This window comes from Pocillopora damicornis, chromosome 1 (genome assembly GCF_964200805.1).
Source record: "Pocillopora damicornis chromosome 1, jaPocDami1.2, whole genome shotgun sequence".
NCBI classification, from domain to species: Eukaryota; Metazoa; Cnidaria; class Anthozoa; order Scleractinia; family Pocilloporidae; genus Pocillopora; species Pocillopora damicornis.
This window is the reverse complement of record NC_142670.1, coordinates 27,037,482-27,059,461: the sequence shown is the minus strand read 5'-3', so window position 1 is coordinate 27,059,461 and position 21,980 is coordinate 27,037,482. Positions and strand designations below refer to the sequence as shown.

Sequence of the window (21,980 nt, the reverse complement as noted above, 5' to 3'; positions counted from 1 at the left end):
TAAAATGCACTATTTTTTGCTCTAAAGTGCATCGATTTCCCAGCTAATGAGAAAGCTCCACGAAAGTACAGCAACAAATTAGATTTAACCGATTGTTTTAGGAAATCAATCAAATTGCAGAAAAAAAGAACGACAACTTTTATAACATTTTACACACCAGCTCAGTACTGGATAAATAACATATATGTATTTGTACCGGCTTTAAAAAGATCTTTATTCATTTAGCAACTGAATTTGGAAATTTAAAATAAATGTAATGAAGTGGTAATTGAACTTTTGCCATGCACTTTTGGTCTGAAATCATACTGGTGATTTCAAGTCTAATGCTGCTGCACAACCCTTTGATTCAGATGTCACGCGTATGATTTCAGAACATAGTTTACTCCACCCAGTTCAATTACCATGTTCTACAGGTATTCAACATTTTTTTCAGTGTTTCCATCAATAAAGGGGTATTTAATTATTATCAAAAATGATAGTGAATCATTTAAATAAATGTTTTGATTTATGATTATAACTTGAGGTTATTTGAGTCAAGGAAAAGCAAACTAATGGAAAAGAAAAGAAAAATAAAGAAAAATAACATTTATTAGATCTAGTTTTGAAATTAAGTGTCAATATCTAAATGAGTTTTTCAAACTGCCAGTTTGCCACTTGCATTTTAAATACCTTTGTCATTGCTTACTCCACTTGGGAAAAATATCTTAAAATGCTGGATAATTAATTTCCTTTGTATTTCAGAGGAAAAATCGGAGGTAAGGAAGACTCATGGCACCTGAGGGAAGCTGGTGCCTCCATCAAACTTTGCAGTGGAGCTGTAAAACAACCTGTGCCATTTGCATGTAGATGCTTATTGTGGAACCCCAGGACCCTCTCCCCCTCCACTGCCAGTGATGAGATATTGGTTAGCAGTGTTATTGAAATATCTCATGATGGCCCACCAGATCTGGATTACAAGAAAAGTTTTGAAGGAATAAGTTTTACTGTATCTTTGATGCACAATGCCCCATATTTGGAGGGGTATGAGGTGGTTATCAAGCAACTGACTGACAAAGAGAACAATGAATGGAAGGAATTAAAGACACACAATACTTGGCATGGATCAGGTAACGTTATGTTTTTATTAAATACAGCTGTGAATAACTTAATAATAACTTAATGAATGATCATGATATTCCTAGGTTCCCTTTTTCACTGGCATCAATGTCAGCATTTGAGAAATGTGCAGCTCCCCCTCTCCTAACCCAAAATTAAACCCAACTGGTAACCCGAACTTATCAGTTGACTTAAGGGAGAAGGAGTAGGTGTGCAATGACTTAGATGCGGACATCTATCCCTGCAATGCATGACCTGCTGCACTCATAATGTCAAAGTAGACTTCTTGCTTCTTCATAGGCATTTCAAATCCAACTTTAGAACTTTTTTTTCGTTTACCCTTTAGGTGTATCCAAGCAGTACGTGTAATTATTGCACAAATGTTACATGAAGTCTCCAATGCATTTTAATCACTATAATATAAATTTTCCTCAATAACCATGTTGTTGCAAATTAAACTTTATTCTTTGAAGCATAAATATCATAATGACATCTGTTGGGGGTAACTTTATTGTTTGAAGACTTCAAAACACAGCTGAAGGATGCATTTCCAATCATTTATTTTTATATGCAGAAACTTCAACAGTTCCCAAGTGGCTTTTCCCATTTGCACAAGCTGTTTGTACAAAATCAGCAGCTTCTTCATTTGCTGCAGTCTGGCGTCCTAAGTCTTTCACCTTTTCAAGAGGTACTGCAGGAGGCCCGGAATTGACCTGTATTGTGCCTGACCTTCCTGATGTCAGTCTCCAAATTCCTCAGAGTTGTGTTCCTGTTTATCAAGATTTCTGTGTGACAATCAAGGTGCATGGCACTATAAAATTATATACATGCATGAGTCCTGCAACTTTTTCATTTTCCAGTTTTGAAAGTCATAGGATTGGCGTGAGGGGATTGTCAAAAGCAAGGAGATAAAACAAAGGTGTTGCAATAGTATAACCTGTACCCTCAGTTACTTGTCATACACTCCATGAACTTAGTGGCAATATTCATGGAAAGAGAGATATTAATTAACAACTTTAAGCTAAAATAGAGGACAGTTGGGCTTGTGCTTGCATGTGTGTGAAGATACATGTGACAAAGTTATAATCAGCAGTTTTGGTAACTTCGAATTATTTGTGGTACTACTGTCCCCATGTGTACTCATGGATCCTGGGCATTCCCTTTTTAAAACTAGGTTTTGGAAAACTCATTCTAAGCAACAAATAGACTTTTGCTTCGATTTAAATGTCAAATTGAAGTCATTCCTGTCAGGTAAATTGGTTTGTATTGGTTTGCAATTAATGCAATTAGTGGATGAAGTTATGCATGATATCATGATGAATTAGCAAAGCCAAGGTCTGAGTTATCTACGTAAGCCGAAGACAACACAGACATAAGGTTTGGTGAGTTATGACATCATGCAAAAACCAAATTAAATTATTGTTTTATCATACATCTTTTAAAAAAATTCCGAAAGAAGATATCTCTTTAAATTTGCAAAAGTTTAAGAATACTTCACAGACAGTCAGGGCTTGGAAACTAGGCAGAGGTTGAACTCGACATGATAACTGCAATATCTGCGGTAGATATTGGGTTATATGTGAACTTCACTCTTTACTGTATATTGATTGAGTGCTCTTGACCAATCAGACTTTTTATATTGAGTCCAGTGTATGCATTTTTTCATAATAATGCTTATATTACTACATAAAACTTTGAAAGGACATTTACATTGTGTACTATAATTTTAGATAATTTCAAATTTCATCCTGAAATTCACTTTCCACAATGTAAAGCAAATTATCTTTATGCTGGGAGTGGTTTAACATGCCCAACAACTTGTTTTGCTTTTAAATCCAGGTACAAGAATTTCCAAGCAGTGAGCTAAAAGGAGAGGGAGGACTTGTCGGTCCAGTTATTTACATTTCAGGCTCTCAAAATGTTAGTCTCATCGCGCCTGTGACAATAAGGATTCCTCTCACCTTCCGTAAAGAAAAACAAGAGTTGGCAGAGTTACGTCCCGGTGAACTGAGGATATTACAATGTGAAGCACATGACTGGAAAGACATAACAGATAAATTAGATGAACCGCCACGTCTTGTAGATGGGAAAGTGCAATTTAAAGTTAGGCATTTCTCTGGGTAAGTATTTCTCGTCGGCTCTATTTGAAAAATAATACGCATGACGTAGAGGAAATTCAAACGTATTTTAGTGTACAGTCATACATACATGGATTTCCTTTAGTTAACTATAGATTCAGTAATTGAAATGACCACTCGAGTACGTATATACTCAAGATTACTGTGCAATGGCTGATAATCGTTTCCATTGGATTGCTAGAGCTGTGTTTGATTTTTCCTTTTCTTTTTCGATAGATTCCGTCCAATCAAGTTGATGAGATCACTTTTGCAATCTACTTCGGGCTTCACTGAGTTTGTAGGAAAACTTTGCTATAGGTCTAGGCCTCAGCATGCCCGATTTTTTACGTGCTTGTGTGAGACCGGTGTTCGTGGACATTTTAAACTCAAACTTTTTTGCTATCCTCAAAGACTGTATTATGATGTAATACGGAAAATATCGGAATGTGTCGTACCCTACAAAGACGAAGGCTGCTCTTCTAAACCAGTTTGTGGAGAGGAGAAAATTTTGGTGTCTCCTTCCGAGGCTATCATACCCCAGGGCACAGACCAAAAAAATGCCCTGCAGTTTGTGAGGTATAATATATTACGTCATGCTAGTTTTACAAAGAAATGATTTATTCCTTCCATTGTAAAATTGTACATTGTTCAACTGTCAATGAAACATTTTTCGCCATGGCTTTTTTCGGCTTTATGGTCTTCAAATGCTCGTTTTTAAATATTCAGTAGGGCTCTCGTTAAATGTGCTGTCATTTTCGGTTGTAAGAAAAGATTTCAAAACGTGTGATTTTCTAGACGAAGACTCGGCTGGTGTACGTTAGGTTTGCCTCATTTAAATTCACTTCATTTTTAACAGATTCCACGAGAACAAAGTTTATTACACAGGTGGTGAAGTTTGCTTAGGAAGTGAGAGTTTTCCAGGAGTGAAGTTTTGCGACCAAAATCAGCAACTTTTGTGCAACATTATCATGGTATTAGCGTCTCAAGTAGGTGACATCTCACGGTTTGTGGATTTCCTAATTAAATGCCCTTTTAGCCCAGAGCTAATATAGTACTGATGCCAACCTTACTATAGTAGATGACAATTCATTAAAAGGATTAGCAATGTTTTAACCACAGGCAGCCCAAGCTCCATTTGTGAGATGATCATCTTGCGAAATAAGAGTCATAGCGAAAATTTTAGTTTGTGTTGGAATAATTACGACCGCTCTTAGGAAGTAAAAATACAGTCAAATTCTCAATAAAAATATCTCACCTTACTTCCAAAGTGCATTGCCTGTGGTCAGACCGCTTACTAAGATGAAAAGAAGCCATTTTAGCAAGTTCTCCATTTTTAGGTTTCATTCTCCTAGGAGTAGTAAAGCTAGTTTCCGAGTAAGATAATGAGGTCATTTAAGGCGGCACGAAACTTATTAAGGACGAATCACTAGAAACAAAACACTGAGGAACGTCGAATAGGTAAAGAAATGTCCTGCCCACAGAAAACAGTACATGAACATGCAGGACCTTGCAAATTTTTTATTTTGATTTTGTGACTACTTTACTTTTCAGTTGCTTTAAAGTCGCTTTCTATGCCTCTGCCTTTTTTCTTAATTAACTTTCCTTTTTCTTATTGATTAGTAATTTTCTTTATTTCCTAATTTCTATTCATCACATACGCACCCGTAATATTGCAAATTTTCCTTCCTCCACTTAGGCTTCTATTCCTGTCACCTCTGACTTTGAAGAAGGAAGTGGTAAGTTGTTGTTTTTGTTGTAGGTTTCGTTGTTGTTGAATAAATACAATTTACTGGACCATTCATCTTGTTCTAAAATATGTGATTCGAATAAATACAATTACTTAAGACCAGTTATCTTGTTCTAAAATATGTAAATTCAGAAATGTAGGCTTTATGGGTTTTGAGAATGTAGCTTTTAATGACAAAGCAGGTGTTCTCAACGGAAAGTCATAATAACCTGCCTTACTTCATGTGTTAATAAATTGGGCCGTGCCCCCCTCACGCTCAACAGTGATGGCTTATTGTCTCTGTTATGTATCAGTAAACTCAATGCAGACCACGGTGCGTGCGTCCCTCCATGCAGGGAATTTGATGCTGAAAACGAATAAAACACAAAACGGCTTAGGAAAGACACAAAGAAGTGTAATTCTCCAGAAAATTATTCCGTTGGCTTTATCGTTAGAATGATGGAGTAACTCTGACAGTGATGAATCCTTTGCACCTGCTATTGCTTTTCAAATGAAATCTTGAATCGAATATTTTTCAATATAACTGCCTCTTCGTCAAATTTGTCAATGCTCATTGTTACTTATAAGAGAAATCGACAAAACTTACCACTTTAATTTGTAAACGCCGGGTCTTACCCGAATGATCACAGTCCAGGATCACCACATCAACATTTCCGAACCATCAGCGCCATAAAACTTGCATTAGTTCTCAAGCCAGCCATCTAATTAACCCCATTATTCCGCAGGTATCTCCTCCCAAAGTGTGAAACATTCAATCGTAAAGCATCCAAATTCTGAATCATCGTCATGCAGCCCTGTTGCAGCTCCTAGGAAGAAGATACACCAATCTACAGGTAGTACCGAGATTGAAAATGTCGCGATGGATTTTCCTTTTTAATTGTATTTTTTTTCAAGTTTGCATGTTGTTTACACGCGTTTATGTATGGTAAAATTTGTTTATGCAGAAAGACTGGCATTATATTTCTTAGACATCCTCTTTACCCACTTATATAAGAGAATAAAAAATAATGAATTAAAAGTGGGCTCTATCATTAATCCAACACCCGTGTATCTTGAACAACATTAACCTATTCCAGCATTAACTGCTGGAGACTATAGCTAGGAGACGTTAATGACCTCCATTTTCAAGATGCTTGTCGGGCCATACGCGAATAAGAGGTCAGAAATAGATAATGAGTCTGGAAAATTTCCTAAGCGTTTTTATTTTTTTTTATGCATGGGTTGGGAAAATGGTTCCCCTGCCGCTGCAAATGTATCCTCGCTCAAGCTTGAAAATCTTTAGGGCAGACGATTCGGTATTGAATGATACCAAAAGGTGAGAAGTCGCCTTTCGCCACAACTGTTCGCTATTCGCCAAAGCCTTGAAGCATCCCTTTTCAAATTTTTTTATTCTCCTTCCGTTGTTATCCTCAGGTTTGGTTTGTTATCCTCATTTGGTTAAAGATGGTGAACCATCAGATGAGGAGTTGGAATGTCTGTCCAGGGAACTTGCAGGAAAATGGAAGACATTAGGAAGACGCCTGGGATTCAACGAAGCTGCAATAGATGACTTTGAACAAGCCAATAAGGAGCTGGCAGAGAAGGCTTATAAAATGTTAATGGCTTGGAAACAAAAAGGTGGCTGCGAAGCTACTTACAAAGTTTTGTACGATACCTTGTGTCACAAATTGGTGGAATGTAAACGTTTAGCAGAGCAGTATTGTTGCGATGACTCTCCTTAGTCATATACGATAGAGACTGAGTCGTTTCTGTATTACGTCAAATATCTTTGCCATTACTCTAAAGAGCGTCTGTGTCGAGCATTCGCGCTTAGTAAGTCGTTCCTTTTCCTTGCGATTCAAGATAGGGGAAAGATTATCTCTTTAAAAAAAAAACATATTTACCCGTATTTTTGCACTCAAGAACCGCTAGCTAAAGAACACTAAGGTCGGAATTCACTCAGACGTCCAGAACGACAGAGCTGAATAACGTCCAGAACATGTGAAGCACATTACTACCCTCAAGCATCTTACTTCATACTTCACAGCTTGAAATTAGAATGTATTTTCTCCTCATTATTCTCTGTGCATTTCCTAAGGAACAAACAAAGAGAATTGGTTTAACAGTTAAGAGCTTCTTAAGTTAGTGATCAGTTACTATATTCTCGTGTTCTTAATTTTTGATTTAGGTTGACACTGTAAGGAAAATTTAGATGCTAGGCACTATTTGAGTTGAATTAATCGTTTTTGGTTAGCTTGAATTAACAGAATAATTTTGTAAAGAGTGAGATTCCCCTTGTCTCAGTGTGGTGGATAAGTATAAAACGTGTAACGGCCTTAGATTATAAAATTTGTAGATGCCGAGGTACCTTTTTGTTCTTAAAAAGTGTGAAAGTTCAGCAAAAACCAAATACAAAATGTCTCTTTCTCAGGTCTAACTCCCATGATTCTTTGTGGTTTATAGAGGTTTCGCCCCATTGAAAGTTCAACAACAAGTTTACCCCTGCTTCGACGAGTGGTCCTCGTCAAATATTATATAGATTTATATAGCCAACCCTAAAAGCGGAGTTCCAGTCAGTTTATTGTCCAGCCCTTCAACTTCTAAAAATTCCTATGCACTGGCTCTCGAAGAGTTAACGAGATGTGGAACGGAAGGAAGATATTCTCACAACTTGCAAAGTGATCAACATATCAATATGCGTGAAACAATGTGCCAGGATCGTACTTAGCATCTCTTATACCTTCTACGCTAGCCTCTATGAAATTCTATCCTGGAAACTGGAGTTGCGGCAACATCACGGTTACCATGAAAAACAAAAATACATTTTATTGACCTGAAAAAGTATTCATTTAACCGTCAACTAAGACTTTCACTGGTTCACTCTGACAAAATTTTAATATGAGAGGTTTTAAAAGGCTTGGGTATTTGTTAAAATTAGCCAACTTGATGCAACAACTCAGGTTATACATTGAATGCACCTTTTTTAACATTTTTTCATCAATGCAGTTACCTGCTGGCAAAACATAATAATATATTTCAACACCACCATTTTCTTGTGAACACCATTACGAAATAATTATGCCGGTACCCTGGCTAAATAGAAAAATGTGTAGTATATACAAAATGTCTGAAAAACCTCCTTCAGACTAAGCGAACGGCATTGAGAAACGTGTATAAGGGAGAAGGGTGGCTTTTTTCTGTCATTCATTTGCTTCTCGCACCTGTTGCAGACTAGTTCATGAGGCTGGGCTATCAGGGCGAGGGACTGAGGATTTTAGCAAGCCATTAGATTTAAGGGAAATGTTAATGAGGAAAGTGACTTTTCTGGAGCCTGGAAAATATCATAGTGTAAAGCCATACAGGTACTAGCAAACTCATTCCTATAAACTAGTACGAGGAAGGATACAATATTTTACTTCATAGATTTGATTCACAGGCTGTGCACAAAAATTTAATTGGCCTATTCGAACTAAAATCCCTAAGAAATGATAAAACGTAGCCGGGTTAACACTGAAGTCGCCTCTAGCGCTCAAGTCGTTGTTTTCAAATGTCGGTTTTTTTTTCCGAATACAACAACGTGTATGGTATAGAGGCCAATCTCTTAGACAATAGCTCCGTTGAGATCGTTGTAAAGATGCTTGCGGCAAGGATGCGTTATTTCCAGAAATAGAAGAAAAGGTCGGAGTTTGCCCCAGATGGCCAATACGGAGACGGGCTTAAAACAACAGATATCAACGTCGCGATATCGTGACGAGTCGTTCATAAATTTAACAACCGGGCAAACGAAGTCAGGTTGAAAAGTTTTTTGCCACACAAGCATTGCACGCCAAGTTTACTGCAATCGTGGCAATTATTCGATGGACCATGCCTTTAGAAAAAGTTTTCCATCTGCCAAAACCTTGTTTCAATTTTTTTTTCCGGTTTTGCTTCAGTACAGGCGGAATCCTGCTGTGAGGAGACTAAATTTGGAAACTAATTGACAACTGACAAAACTTAAAAAAATCAACCATTCATAATCTTTTTCGTCCTTAAGTTTCCTACATTTTGGTTTTGGCAGAATTTTGTAAGCGTGTTTAAGAAGGCTCTAAGGTCTGTTTGTTTCATACTCTGCTAGTACGTATCACAAAGACAAGTGATTCCCAACTTCCGGTTGTAGCCCAATTCATTTCCGCTTTGTTGCTTCCAGCGAAGTTGAGCATACTACTCAAATTACTTTGGATACATTGTGCGTGGTTAAAGATGGCGGACAAAGGGGAATGAAATTTACCTGACATAATGAGCTTAAAGGGAAAAGATTACTGAAGAATCTCAGGTTTGGCGAAGCCTCTTGCTGACTGCAAAATAGAGGTAAGATTTTAGTCGACTCATCGTGTTCACTAGGCTGAAGTTAAGTACGTGTAGTTAACACAAGGATATGTACGTTTTAACAAAGTCAGCTTCAAGATTGTCCAAGACCTGGTTATTCAGATGCCGGTACACGTTGCTGCTAGGGTGGTAGCTAGGGATTGTTCCAGTTTATGCTTACATTTCTTTTTCTGAGTATTGCTCGTATTAATCTTAATCGTAACAAATAAATTACTCAATAGGAAAGTTATTTTAAACCTAGAATAAAAACATGACATCGAAGGCACGTGAGGTTTGGTTTGTTTTTTTTTTTTTAAACTTTAACCCCCAAGATCTGATTGTTAAATCTCCCCTCTAGCTGCTACACATTGTCTTGTAAATTTAGTTGTAAGAATTTGTTGTTAAATCAGCATAAAAACTTTTCCCTGATAAGCTCTAGGATTCTAATGTTACCTGTTTGCTGGATAATGTGAGGATATTATCAGGAGAAGTTTCATGTTAATCACTTCTGGGAGTTAAATGGCTAATTAAGCTTACATAGTGCTAAGGATTTACTTATGTTTTTCTCCATGGAAAAATAGCAGTTACGTGTAGTTGCTGCTTAAAATGAATTCTTTAGGACAAATTTATCTTCAGGTTTTTTTTTTTCTTATTTTTTGCTTTATTTTGTTTCAATTTACCCTTCAGCATAATGCAACTTGTGGTTGAATTAAATAAGAGCAGAATTTATTCTTTGTTTCACCACTGAAATGAAACAAAAAAAGTTTAGTGTAAGTCATATTTTATTTTTGATGACATTTTTAATTAAAAAAAATTTAACCATGTTCATAAGATTAATTTTTTTCTTTCCTAAGTTTCCTATATTTTAGGCTTTGCAGAATTTTGTAAGAGTTTTTTTAACCCTTAAACTCCCAGAGGTGATTAATATGCAACTTCTCCATATAATAAATATACATTTTCCAGCAAACAGGTAATGAGAATACTCAGACTTATCATGTCAAAGTTGTCATCTTGATCTAACACTGAATCCTTGTCCCTAATATACCAGGAAAAGTGTAACAGCAAGAGAAGAGAACTAACAATCAGATCTTGGAAGTAAAAGGGTGAAGAAAGCTATATGGTCAGTTTGTTTGTTTATCTGTTACTTTTTTTTGCTTAATTTACTTATTTTGTATCATTCATATAAGTTCTTCACTGCAAATTTTATTAATTGTGATTTATTTATCATTTTTTTCAATCATTTTAAATCATTCCCTATTGTCTTTAACCAGCTGTTTCTCCCTGGATCTGGTACAACATTTGTTAGTGTCTTTTGTTCTCCTTTATTTTGTTTTTTATATCTAAAGTAAGTTATTATTTGTAATTTATTTTAGCAACTGCTTCAATTGTTCACCTTCCTTTGATTCTTCAGTTTTTTTTATTTTGTTTGGAAGTATATTAAAGAGCTTTTGTTTTGGACTGTTAAAAGTATTTTTGGCCATTATGAGCACCTCTGGGACTGTGATTCCCACATCTTTTTTTCTCTTTCATTTATCTTTTTTGAACCAATGATGCTATTGTTTTGTTCAGCTTGTCAACATTTGCTGAGCAACATCTTGCAGTTCCCTTCAGTCTATAATTTTCCCCTTCACATGCATACCTACTTCTTGATATAATTTTATACTGATGATAAGATATTACCCAATATATCTGTCTTGAAGAGTTGTCTAATTTTGGTTGCCTGAAATTCTGATTTTTTTGACTTAGTAAATAATGAACGACAACCCAATTGGTAGCCTTTGACAACCCATGCCTTTCAAATATTTTTCAACACACAAGAAAAATGTTTATGAACAGACTACTGTTTATGGTGTATCAGTGTTCTCTGGAATGATTTTATGAACAAAAGAAATATTTTCCTTCTGTAGCAATGCTCTTCATCTTGAATCAAATCTTAAACACAGAGTTTTCCATATAAGATGTAAGGTTTGAAAATTGGGGAATATCACTTGAGGTATATTCTTGCATATCCCCCAGTTTTAGTATTTGTTGGATTATAATTGAATTTATAGATCATGAATGATTTTTATAAAAGTAAGGTAGCTGATGTATTGTAAGTGTAATGTGTGGTTTTGTAATTAAGATTTTAAAATATGAAAAAAGAAGAGAAAAAAAACAGAGAGAAAGAAAGAGAGCAACTTTGGCCACTGAAAAATACAAGACACTCAAATTGCCATTTTTGTCTTTGATTGGTTGATTATAGTGCTAGTATTTTAGCCAATCAAAGACCAAGGTCATGGAAAAGCTTAGAAATATTAGATTGTTTTTAGGCTCAATCAATGTTATAAATAGCAATGTGTATGACAAGTAAAAAGATCATTATAGTGTTCAAATCTGTCCCAAATTGTTTCCTCTGAGCCAACTATCTGACATCTTGACTCTTTTGATTCCGAGATCTGAGAGTTGACTCACTCAACTGAAAACCTGACACAGTTTGTTTTTAATATTTCTGAGGATATGCTTGAGATTGTTTTAATGCTCAACCAAGAATGTGTCAATTAAGTTGTTTTAGATATTTTACTTCCTTAATGGTTTTTAGTTAAATTTTTTCAGGCCCTTCTTTATGGATGCTGTCAGTGTCCCAGAAAGACAACATTACCAAACATGCCTGTGATAAGGAGTTTCGAGCTCTTAAATCCTGTATAAGACAAGCAGTAAGTTTCCTGGTCGACTGTCCACCAAGCTCTATTTTCTTTTGTGTTTAATTAGCTTTGATACCATGTTAAATTTCAAACCACAAACTCAATTATTGTCACAACAAGATAGTCAGGGGAAGGGGGGGGGGGCACAAAAGTGTCCTGTCAGGGTTGGTGGAGACTTCATGTTGCTTGACAGTAGTATATCTTGTACTCAGTGACTATTGTTTAGAATAATTCTTGCTATCAAGAGACAAAGCACAATTTAATTACTGGAATTGATTGACTTCTGTTCTGATTATCACCTAGCAACAACCAATTACATCTATTTTACTGGCATAAAACCCATAATAAATCAAGCATTGTTTTCCATGTGATAAAAGTAGCTCTTGCATATCTGTTGTACTGAGTGAATACTACAAAAGTGAGCCAAGTGATTAAATACTTAGACAAAAAACTCTACTGATTGTTTCTTAAGTATAGTTTAGTAAAGCCAAGTGAACAGGGTTAAGTTCTCAACAGAGAGTGGGGTGATAGAAAAAGGAAGCCTTGGTTTTTCAATGCAATGCATTCTTTGCTATACCTGTCCAGAGTTTGTTTCAGTTCAAACTTTGTTAATGAACTTGAACATATTAGGTACTTATGACTGGCTTCAAGGGAAACAGTGAGTTTTCTTTTCCCAAGACTCCCAAATGTTCCTTGAGCTAAAGTCAAAGGAAAAATTAGGGTCAAATAAGAAATGGTTTTTGAGTTGGGAAGTATAACATCATGATATTAAACAATTGCAAAAGAATTTTGAGTACTTACATACTTAAACATGTACTCTCAAGCTAACTCCTATACTCTCAAATTTGTCAGCTTTAATCAGAATTAATCAGGTTCATACTTTTATCATGTGGTGGGTACTGTCCTACAGTGAGAGAGGGATGGGGTTTAACTTTTCATTGTCAAATTGTTGGTGTCCTTTTTTATTATTTTCTCCTCAATTTTAATTAACAGTCATTTGCAAAAATTAAGGACTCAAGATAAATAAGAGACTACAGCAAGTCACCTGGACTGTTGTGCATTCTTTACTTAAATTCAAATATTACTTTTAAAATAATCTAATGATAATCATTATATACTGAAACAAAATGTTTCATTCCTGATTGGTCTATTGTGAATTATTTTGAAAAGTAACTTGTTAAGTCAGTTATTAAGTTACAGGTTTTCCATACTACACACTGGCTTGAAATTAAAGCTTTTTAAGATAACTAAACAATACTAAACTTTTTCATAATTTAAAAAAAAACATTTAAACTTGATGTGTTCATAAATTTGATGTGATCATTCTAATGAATGATCAAATCAAACAATATAATTATCTTAAGGCATTTTCCAACTGGTTAAAAATGTTTTGAGAAATGTGCACCAGGAATGTACAAAGAGTAGTATTTGTAAGAGATTTTGTTTAGAACATATCATACATAAAAATGCATAAACAGCTCTTGCATTTCATAATTTATGGTTACACTTTACTTGTTAGGAAATGTTTCCAAAAGGCACTCCCATGGCTTGTGCAGTTACCAAAGCTTTCTAAACATCACTCATGCCTTTGAATTAAGAGATGTACTTGAGCTCATGGGATTCTCCTTAAAAATACATGTGAGATTAAATTAGATTCATAGAATTGACCAATAGAAAAAGAGAAATGAAATTCATCATGCTTGGAAGATGATGCTCATGTAACTGTTATGCTGTTATACACATTTCCCATCTGTGCCCTGTGCTCACATGTGTAAATTCCTGCAAGAACACACCGTCAGCCAAGGAAATTGCAGAAGCACAATGATATTATAGAATCTTTAATAAACATGTATACACATGCATCCTCTATTGTCTATTGTAACCTTTTACACTCTAACATCAAACTGAATATAAATGTATATTCTCCATTCTTTTCTCTACACATCTCTTAATGTTCTGACAAGGAGAATTTGTTCAGCAATCAAGACCTTGTTTGTTAGCAATAATTTCCTTTATTCTCATGACCTTGGTGTTTAATTTAGTGATAATAATGCAAAGAGAAATCAGTTGCTTGTCACCATTTGGGGTGTAAGGCTTAGAGAAAGTTAATCTCCAAACAATAGAAAACCTGGTGTGCCTGTCCTTTTGTTTGCTCTGCTACAAGATGTTAGTAAAACAGGGATTCTAATCAGTAAAAAAGATTATCATGTACTAAAATATTTTATCTCTCTGAAGTTTGCCCTCTTGTGTGACGATGTATTTTTGTTGCTGGCAAAGAAAACCAAAGTGTAGAGAGTTGTAAAGAGAGAATAACTGCACTTGTTGCAGTAAAATTTAGAGAGATGTCACAGGGAAACCACTCTCTTTTTGTCTGGGATAAAAAAAGTTTTAAGGAGACATTTAGGCTTGTGGAAACCTAAACATAATGCAATAGAAGACCCTGTGCTCATGATGAATGCCAAGTTTTTTGTTTGTTTGTTTTTTATTTTGCTTTGTTTTTTTTTCAGGTACATAACTGGAGAGCTGAAATCATTGTAGAATTGATGCAAAAGCAAATTATGGTTAATTTGAAACATGTGGGAATTACTCTGCATGCTAAGTATAAAGCTTATTCTAAAATGGGGACCATTTTATGATTTCTTGTTTAGTCACCCTAGATATGATATTGTCATTTCCTGTGCACATTTCATTTAAAAAGTGAGATTATATTTCAAAACTGAAGTAGAAGACAATGTGCTAGGTAGTTGAACCCATGAAGCACAGAAAGATCAGTCATTGAAAAGAATACTGGGCATGTGATAATGAAAAAGTCAAGTTTTATCTTAGTTTGGTGGCTTCTCATTGAACTTTTGAATTCTAATCATGGTGCTTAGTTGTCATCTAAAATCCACCTGTTTAAAATAAACATTTCTGTCTCAGTGTCTTCATCTTTTGTCACTGAGATGTCAAAATGGCTGATCCACTGTGCAACGCTGGTAATGGTTTATTGTTTCTTGTTATGGCTCTCTTTGCCAAGCTTTTGGAATAAGCATGGTATGAATTAGAAATACTCATGGCTCATTTCACCTTAGTTGCTTCTTGTAACAGAAAGGAGTACTAAAACCCTACTTACACCACACCACTATAGGAAGCTCAAGCTCATACACTTAGACTGTCTGTTAAAACATAAATACTGTAATCTGCTGCTTATAAGCACCCTCCCCCCCCCATTTATAAGCCCCCCCTAGGTTAAAGACCTATCTACCTTTAAAGAAAAAAAACATCCAATTATGAGCCGCCTCCCCCTGATTAAAGTATATAAGCCCTTCTAGCTGTTTTTGTTTTTATAATACCAAAGTAGAAACAAGCCTCAGTGCTGTGACTTGGAAATTTTAATGATAGAAGTTCAGTATGCAACAGTTAATTCTCAGGCAAATCCTCATATTTCGCCCGCTGGCCCACAGGCAGCCCAAGCTCATGTCTCGAGAAAAAGCAAACGATTAATTCGTGAAAGCGTCACACGTTGTGGGACTCGGTGTTAAGTTACGAGAGGAACCGTTGAGAATTTGAACACGTTAATGAGGAATAGTATGAGGAACGAAATATGGTCGATTTGCAATGATAAATACTTCGAAATATGAAGATCTTACACATAAAATCAATAAAACGTATTCACATTTTGTGTGTCAGCTGTGGTTTCCGGCAATTTCTTCCGTTTTAAGCTTGTTTTGCCATCACTTTTATTCCTGTTATAAGACAAAGTGAATAATAGTGATGGCAAAACAAGCACGAGGGGGATGTGGTTGTAAACTCGATTAGATAATTTTTACGGGCTCACAATGTTGCTTAACCCATGACACCCTAAAATCAGTATGCACATTCTTCATACTGCTCTCTAAACATTTTCCACTATACCAACATGGAGAATTTGTCCAACAATCAAGAGCTTCTTTGGTCGGTGATCAGCTCTTTTATTCTGCTGACCTTAATGGAGTGTTTCAGCGTGATACGGTAAGGAGAAATTAGATGCCAGTCACTCTTAGGGGTTAAAGGGTTACAAACCTGAATCAATCTGTAGCTCGTACAACGGAGGGATAAATCAGCAAGGCTGGATTCTATTATTTCTTCTCGCACTAAATGTATGTTAAGGTTTTCATGTCTAACTTTTGTTGGTAATTTTTGTGTTGGCAGGATTACTTAGGAGATCTGTGTACAGCGATCAGAAACAAAGATGCTTATTTGGCTCGGTGCTGGAGTAAAAGTGAACAGTGGTGTACTGTTATACAGCTTAGGCAAGCAGCAAATGGTAAAATGGTTCCCTCAATATCTTTTTTCTCTCTGAGTATTTTCTCTCCCACTCGTTTTTTTCAAAGTTTTGTTTATTGAATTCATCCAACCTCCAAAGAGGGTCCATACGCCGATATTGATTGGTTAAGTTTTTTTTTATTATTAAACTAGTTCAAAAACTATTTTTCCTTTAACAGTACAATTTAAAAAAATTGGGACCAATTTAGGAAAAGTAGATTCCATATTGTTATTTTCTTTTCCCTTTTCCAAATTAAGATATCATATCAGGTATGTATGCTTACAGTTTACATATTCTATCCCCAGACCCCTCACCAGAGCCACAAGGATCAGGGGACGTCGACACTACACGAGAACGCGGGAACTGTGAAATGTGTAGCTTACCTCAACACTGAGAAAAGTGATTAAAAGTTTGTTGGACATTATTATTGATAAAAGTCAAGTTGAAGCTGCAGGACAGACAACAAAGCACAGAATTTAGATAAATGTCCAGTTCGGCTCTGCTGAACATATTTTGGCTTTTTGAGAAGTTCCGCTAAGAACGTTTTTATTTCATCGCCAGCGGAATCGCTAACGGAACCATTGAAAATGCATCCCTACCTCTTTACACCATATTTAACTAAAAAAAATTTAAAGATTTCTGATACCAAGACGCGAAACAGTGCGTGCGGAAACCAATGGAGATATTTTTTAAGCAAATGAAGATCATCGCAGTATATACTCAACTTAAGCAGTTGAGAAATAAGGCCTGAAAAAAATTCAGGCCTGAACGGGAATCGAACCCATGACCTCTGCGAATACCGGTGCAGCGCTCTAACCAACTGAGCTATCAAGCCAACTGGGAGCTGGTCAATTGTGAGTTCGTTATATACCCGTAGATGGAGAAGGTGTGATAAGAATACATGAAAGTCATATATTTGTACTGCGTTGTTGATCTACTGGTGTGATGTTTTATATAGTGACTGAAAGGGTGTGACAGAGATGTTTTGTGGATGCAAATAAAGCAGGTGTCGTTTCTGAGATTTGCAAGTGTGTGAATTTATTGAATTATGCGCATGATCACTAGCTGTACTTAAAATCTAGAACATGCATATGCTTTACAGTAAATCATTTAAAGATTATCAAGTCCTTTGAACATTGTCAGATAGGTGTGGTCTCAAGTATTTCCTTGGTTTTTTGCTTCATAGTAAGAATACCCAGGAAATCAAACTCTCTCAGATAGGAGGCAGTTTAGGTCACGGTTTCAAAAATGTTAGCACACAAACGGATTTTTTTTCCTTTCTTTTTTCTTTTCTTTTGAGTTGAATAGAAAAATGAATTGATAACAGAATGGTCTATTTATCACTGCACCCGACATTAAAAATTTGTTTAAAACTAATTTTTAGGTGATACCAAGAATTCATGACTGAAGTTATCCCAGTCGCTCGTCTCCAATTAATTTTTAAAAAGGGGTATGCTCCCGATTAAAGTTAATAATTGAAATATAATATTTTTTTAAAAAAAAAAAAAAGAAAAGAAAGAAAAATCGTCACACTTTACCCGTAGCAAGCTGAACTGAGTCTAGTCACGGGTTATCTTGAGTCTCGTCATCAGTGCCTAAACACAAAATTAATGGAACACATACTCCATCTCAAGGATGTACTAAACTGCTTTAGTTCCCCTATCCACTGCGTTTCCTAGACGGAAAACCTTTACAATTTAATTTGGAAACGAATTTCTTTACGATATGGCGTGAAAGAAAGAAAAAAAAAATGATCCGGTCTATCTTAGGAGTGACCATCGGCTCAAGATTGTGAGGTCCTATGAAAACATTTATTGCGAAACAGTTCCTTTATTTCTTCTTTTTTCGCATCTGTGGTTCCTTTAATTTGAAGTAAATGGTCTTTCAACAACAACAAAAAATAAAATAGCTATCTTTTTGTTGCGTTTTTCCAAGCGAGCGAAAGCAAACCCAACGGGGAGCGAGGAAAGGAGAGCCTAACGCCGTCTTCCGCTAGCCTGAAATATGCAACAATGATGCCTGTTTTCCAGTTACGTCATCTTACGTCATGGTATCTATGGTTACTGTAGTTCTGGTCACGCGATCCGACAAATTACACGATCTAAGCGTTTGAAAACCATCAGATGCAAACTTTCACAAGGAAACTACGACAAGTGGAGCTAGTACTCTGTGATTAATGCGTTCAGTAGAAATGTAATCTCCATACAAGCGTAGAGATGTGACGGAAACTATTAATAGTGCAGAGCAAAAGGTTAGTGTTTCGAAACTGAACTGGAGTGTGAGCTTAATGAATACCCTTCCTTGAAATTGTCTGCGTCATTTTATTGGCGATGAAATCCGCTTAAATATGAGATTTCATTTTAGTCCACAAATGAACAAACCTTCATCTGGATTTATTTCTTTTTATTTTGATGATTGTATCGCATGTTGCAGGGAGCTGATAACCAGGCGAAAACGTTATGCTTTCATGACCACAAACCAATACTGCAGGAGGGCCTCCGAGTGAGAGCTTCAAGTCAACCTTTGGAGGTGAGGGTTTGTGGATTTTATTCTATATTGAGTTTAGTTTCAGTTTGAGCACGCTAGACTTTCTGTTAATGACATCTCGTATTAAACACATCATCACAACCTCAAGTAAATCTACGCCGCGCTAGCAAGCATTTCACCTCCTCCAGTTTCTTTCGGAAGGTAGTGATCGGCTGCACACAGGCTGAATTACGCATAGAGCTTCAAAACGACGTTCTTAAGGGTGAAGAATATTGCTCTGGCTATGTCATTTTCAGGCAGGATAGAGGCCCGCATAAATCTGAAGGGAGGAGGGATCGTTGTTTACATTAAAAACTCATTTAACGCATCGATCATCGATAACTTGTCGACAATTACGGATGCTAACTCCCAACAACTCTGGCTGGAAGTCCAGTGCAGGAAATCAAAATCTTTCCTACTATGCGCTGTTTAAAGGCCAGACTCCATGTCCATGTCTAGATTCCTGGACGATTTTACTGCCTCTTTTATAGGCTCGCTTCCTCTAGGAATGGAAATTATGGTTACTGACGACTTAAATGCAGACTTTTTGCTGTCTTTTCTTGTCCTGAGGGCCAAGCTTTGATGAATCTCTGTAATTCACTTAATCTCTCGCAGCTTGTAACACAACCGATAAGGACCACTGATAAATCAGTGACGCTAATTGACGTGGCGCTTACAACAAACAAGAGCTTTCTTACTAGCTGCAATGAAAATATTTCGGCAGTTGCTGATCATTGGTCGGTGGCGGTCACTTTGAATCTCAAAGCTTCTAGTGTTTTCACCAGAAGCTACAAAAACTACAACCCTGGTTTATTCCGAGGCGATTTGATGTGTGTCCCTTTTCACCTTGTTAATATTTTTGACGACCTCGATGATCAAGTTGAGGTATTCAATAATTTATTCCTCGACACGCTGAATGAACACGCACAAATTAAACGCATCAAGATCAAGTCATGCCCGAATCCGTTCATTACAGCTGAGATCAAACAATCGATGCGCGACAGGTGGCAAAAAAAGGCACGTAAAACAAACGACGTTCCAAAACTGGAGCGTTTTAATTTTTTCAGGCAAGAAGTTAAGCGAGTGATGAGAATCGTAGAGAAGGAAAATGTTCGCTCCGAACCACTGAAGTGCAGCAGAAACACAAATTCTGTCTGGAAAGTTATAGATCAATGCCTTCCCGACAAAGATCCACCACTGACTACTTTCGAAGATCCTACGGTCCGAGTGAACAGATTTAGCGAATTCTACGTTTCGGTAGGAGTCGCTGCAGCCCGTAAAGCCAAGGCCCTATGCGATCACAATGGCTTCTCGGATGAGTCAGTCGATGCTACGGACAAAAAAATTTGAGTTTCATGCTGTGACGGAACAGGGCATTGAAAAGATTGTTAAGCATACCCCATCAAACAAAGCGCCCGGGCTTGATAGAGTGTCCGCTGGAGTGCTTAAAGACATTCTTCCGGTCACCCTACCCGTCATTATCAATCTGATGAATACTTCGTTCGCATCAAATTGCTTTGCACGGGTGTGGAAGTCCGCAGTAGTCATCCCAAACCTCAAGTCCGTCGATCGTAATGGCCCTGAAAACACCCGTCCTATATCCCTCCTACCGATAATGTCAAAGGTATGCGAGAAAGCTGCTCACACGCAGTTTATGGACTTCTTGTATAAAATAGCAAGATTTCCGGCCTACAGAGTGAAAACAGAAAGTTCCACTCCACTAAAACCGCCCTACTACACTTCACGGACCACGTCATTGAGAATATAGATGAGAAACGAATGTCTGTGGTCGTACTACTCGACATGTCTAAAGATTTCGACAGCATCCAACATGACCCCACTTTAGCCTGGTTTAAGAGTTACCTGTCATTATGTATGCAAGTGCTAAGGATTGGCAGTGTCCTATCCGACCCCCTCCCACAGACAGTAGGTGTGGCCAGGGGTCCATTCTCGGTCCAGCTTTGTTGACTTTGTACGTTAACGACCTCCTCTCTGTTCCGGAGAAGTGCCAAGCCATGGGCTATGTAAACGACACCAACCTGCTTTTGGCTCTTCCCCAGTCAGACGTCAGTGTTGCCATTCCTGACCTCAGTAGTGATCTCCGCGAGATAGCAAAGTGGTGCTCACTAAACTCTCTGTTAATCAATCCAAGCAAAACTAAGGTCCTTGTCGTTGGCGTACCACAACTAACGCGAAACTTTACCTCATGTCGTTCTATTGGGGAACAATATAAAGCCCTCTCCTGTTGTAAAAGCCTTGGAGTTCTGCATGGACTCTGCCGTAACCTTTGACGACCACGTATCTACACTTTCCTCGAGCGGCCTGTATAATCTACATCGTATCAATAGAATCAACAGGAACAGCAACGAGCCGTCTTTTACTTCTAGCAGGACCGAGCGTACGAGAAATTTTCCGTATCATTTCCGAGGACACGAAGGGCGACCCTAAAGACCACAAGAAAGCGATGGAGTCGCTCACGATACTTTCAAATTGAAGAAGAACATTCCAATGGCGCGACAAAACTTTCTAGGAGCTATGCCTGCACCTTGAAACGCTTGAACTGCGTATAAACGATAAGATAGTCAATGTTATTGTTGATTCAGGTGCCAGCCGTATCTTATGTCAGAGCATGTATATCATTCTCTAACAGGGGGAAAGCGCCCTTAGCAAGGTGTGATAAAAATGTGTATGCATACGCACTCTAGAAACCGCTACAGCTTAAGGGAAGCTGTATGCTGAGAGTCACTGCACCACAGACTGACATGTCTGCCACTGCAGAATTTTACATAGTCTCAGGGCAGGCTGCAACCCTGTTAGGTCATAAAACATTAGAGATGCTTGCAACACTTAAGGTTGGAGTTAATGTTATGAACTGCAGTACAAACATTGACAATGCCCAGCCTCTAGACAACAAAACCGCTCTTAAAGTTGAATTCCCCAAAGTTTTTGAGGGCCTCGGCAAACTTAATGCCTACCAACTGAAGTTACACCAAGATGACAGTGTCCCACATGTGGCACAACCCCTTCGCCAAATACCATTTAGCAGGAGACAGAAAGTGACAGCAAAGTTGAAACAGTTAGAGGGACTAGATGTCATTGAAAGAGTCAATGTTCCCACTAGCTGGATCAATCCACTTGTGGTCGAAGAGAAGTCCGACGGAGACATTCGCATTTGTTTGTATATGAGACAAGCGAATCGTGCAATC

General features: G+C 37.2%; 2 protein-coding genes across 4 annotated transcripts in view; both read left to right on the top strand.

Moving 5' to 3' along the window:
- LOC149053031 (uncharacterized) overlaps positions 1–21,980 on the top strand; it is a 152,129-nt gene that overhangs the window by 89,922 nt on the left and 40,227 nt on the right. The window contains exon 1 of one of the 2 annotated variants that reach the window (XM_089213558.1): positions 9,155–9,285. The exons of the other annotated variant lie outside the window; for it this stretch is intronic. The gene's annotated coding sequence lies outside the window, so the exon portion shown is untranslated. Of the gene's footprint in view, positions 1–9,154; positions 9,286–21,980 lie in introns of those variants that run through there. 2 annotated transcript variants of the gene reach the window in all.
- LOC149053033 (uncharacterized) overlaps positions 18,316–21,980 on the top strand; it is a 19,282-nt gene continuing 15,617 nt past the window's right edge. Inside the window, exons 1-2 of one of the 2 annotated variants that reach the window (XM_089213066.1) lie at positions 18,316–18,499; positions 18,682–18,777. The gene's annotated coding sequence lies outside the window, so the exon portion shown is untranslated. The remainder of the gene's footprint in view (positions 18,500–18,681; positions 18,778–21,980) is intronic. The other variant, XM_089213071.1, reaches the window with a different exon arrangement.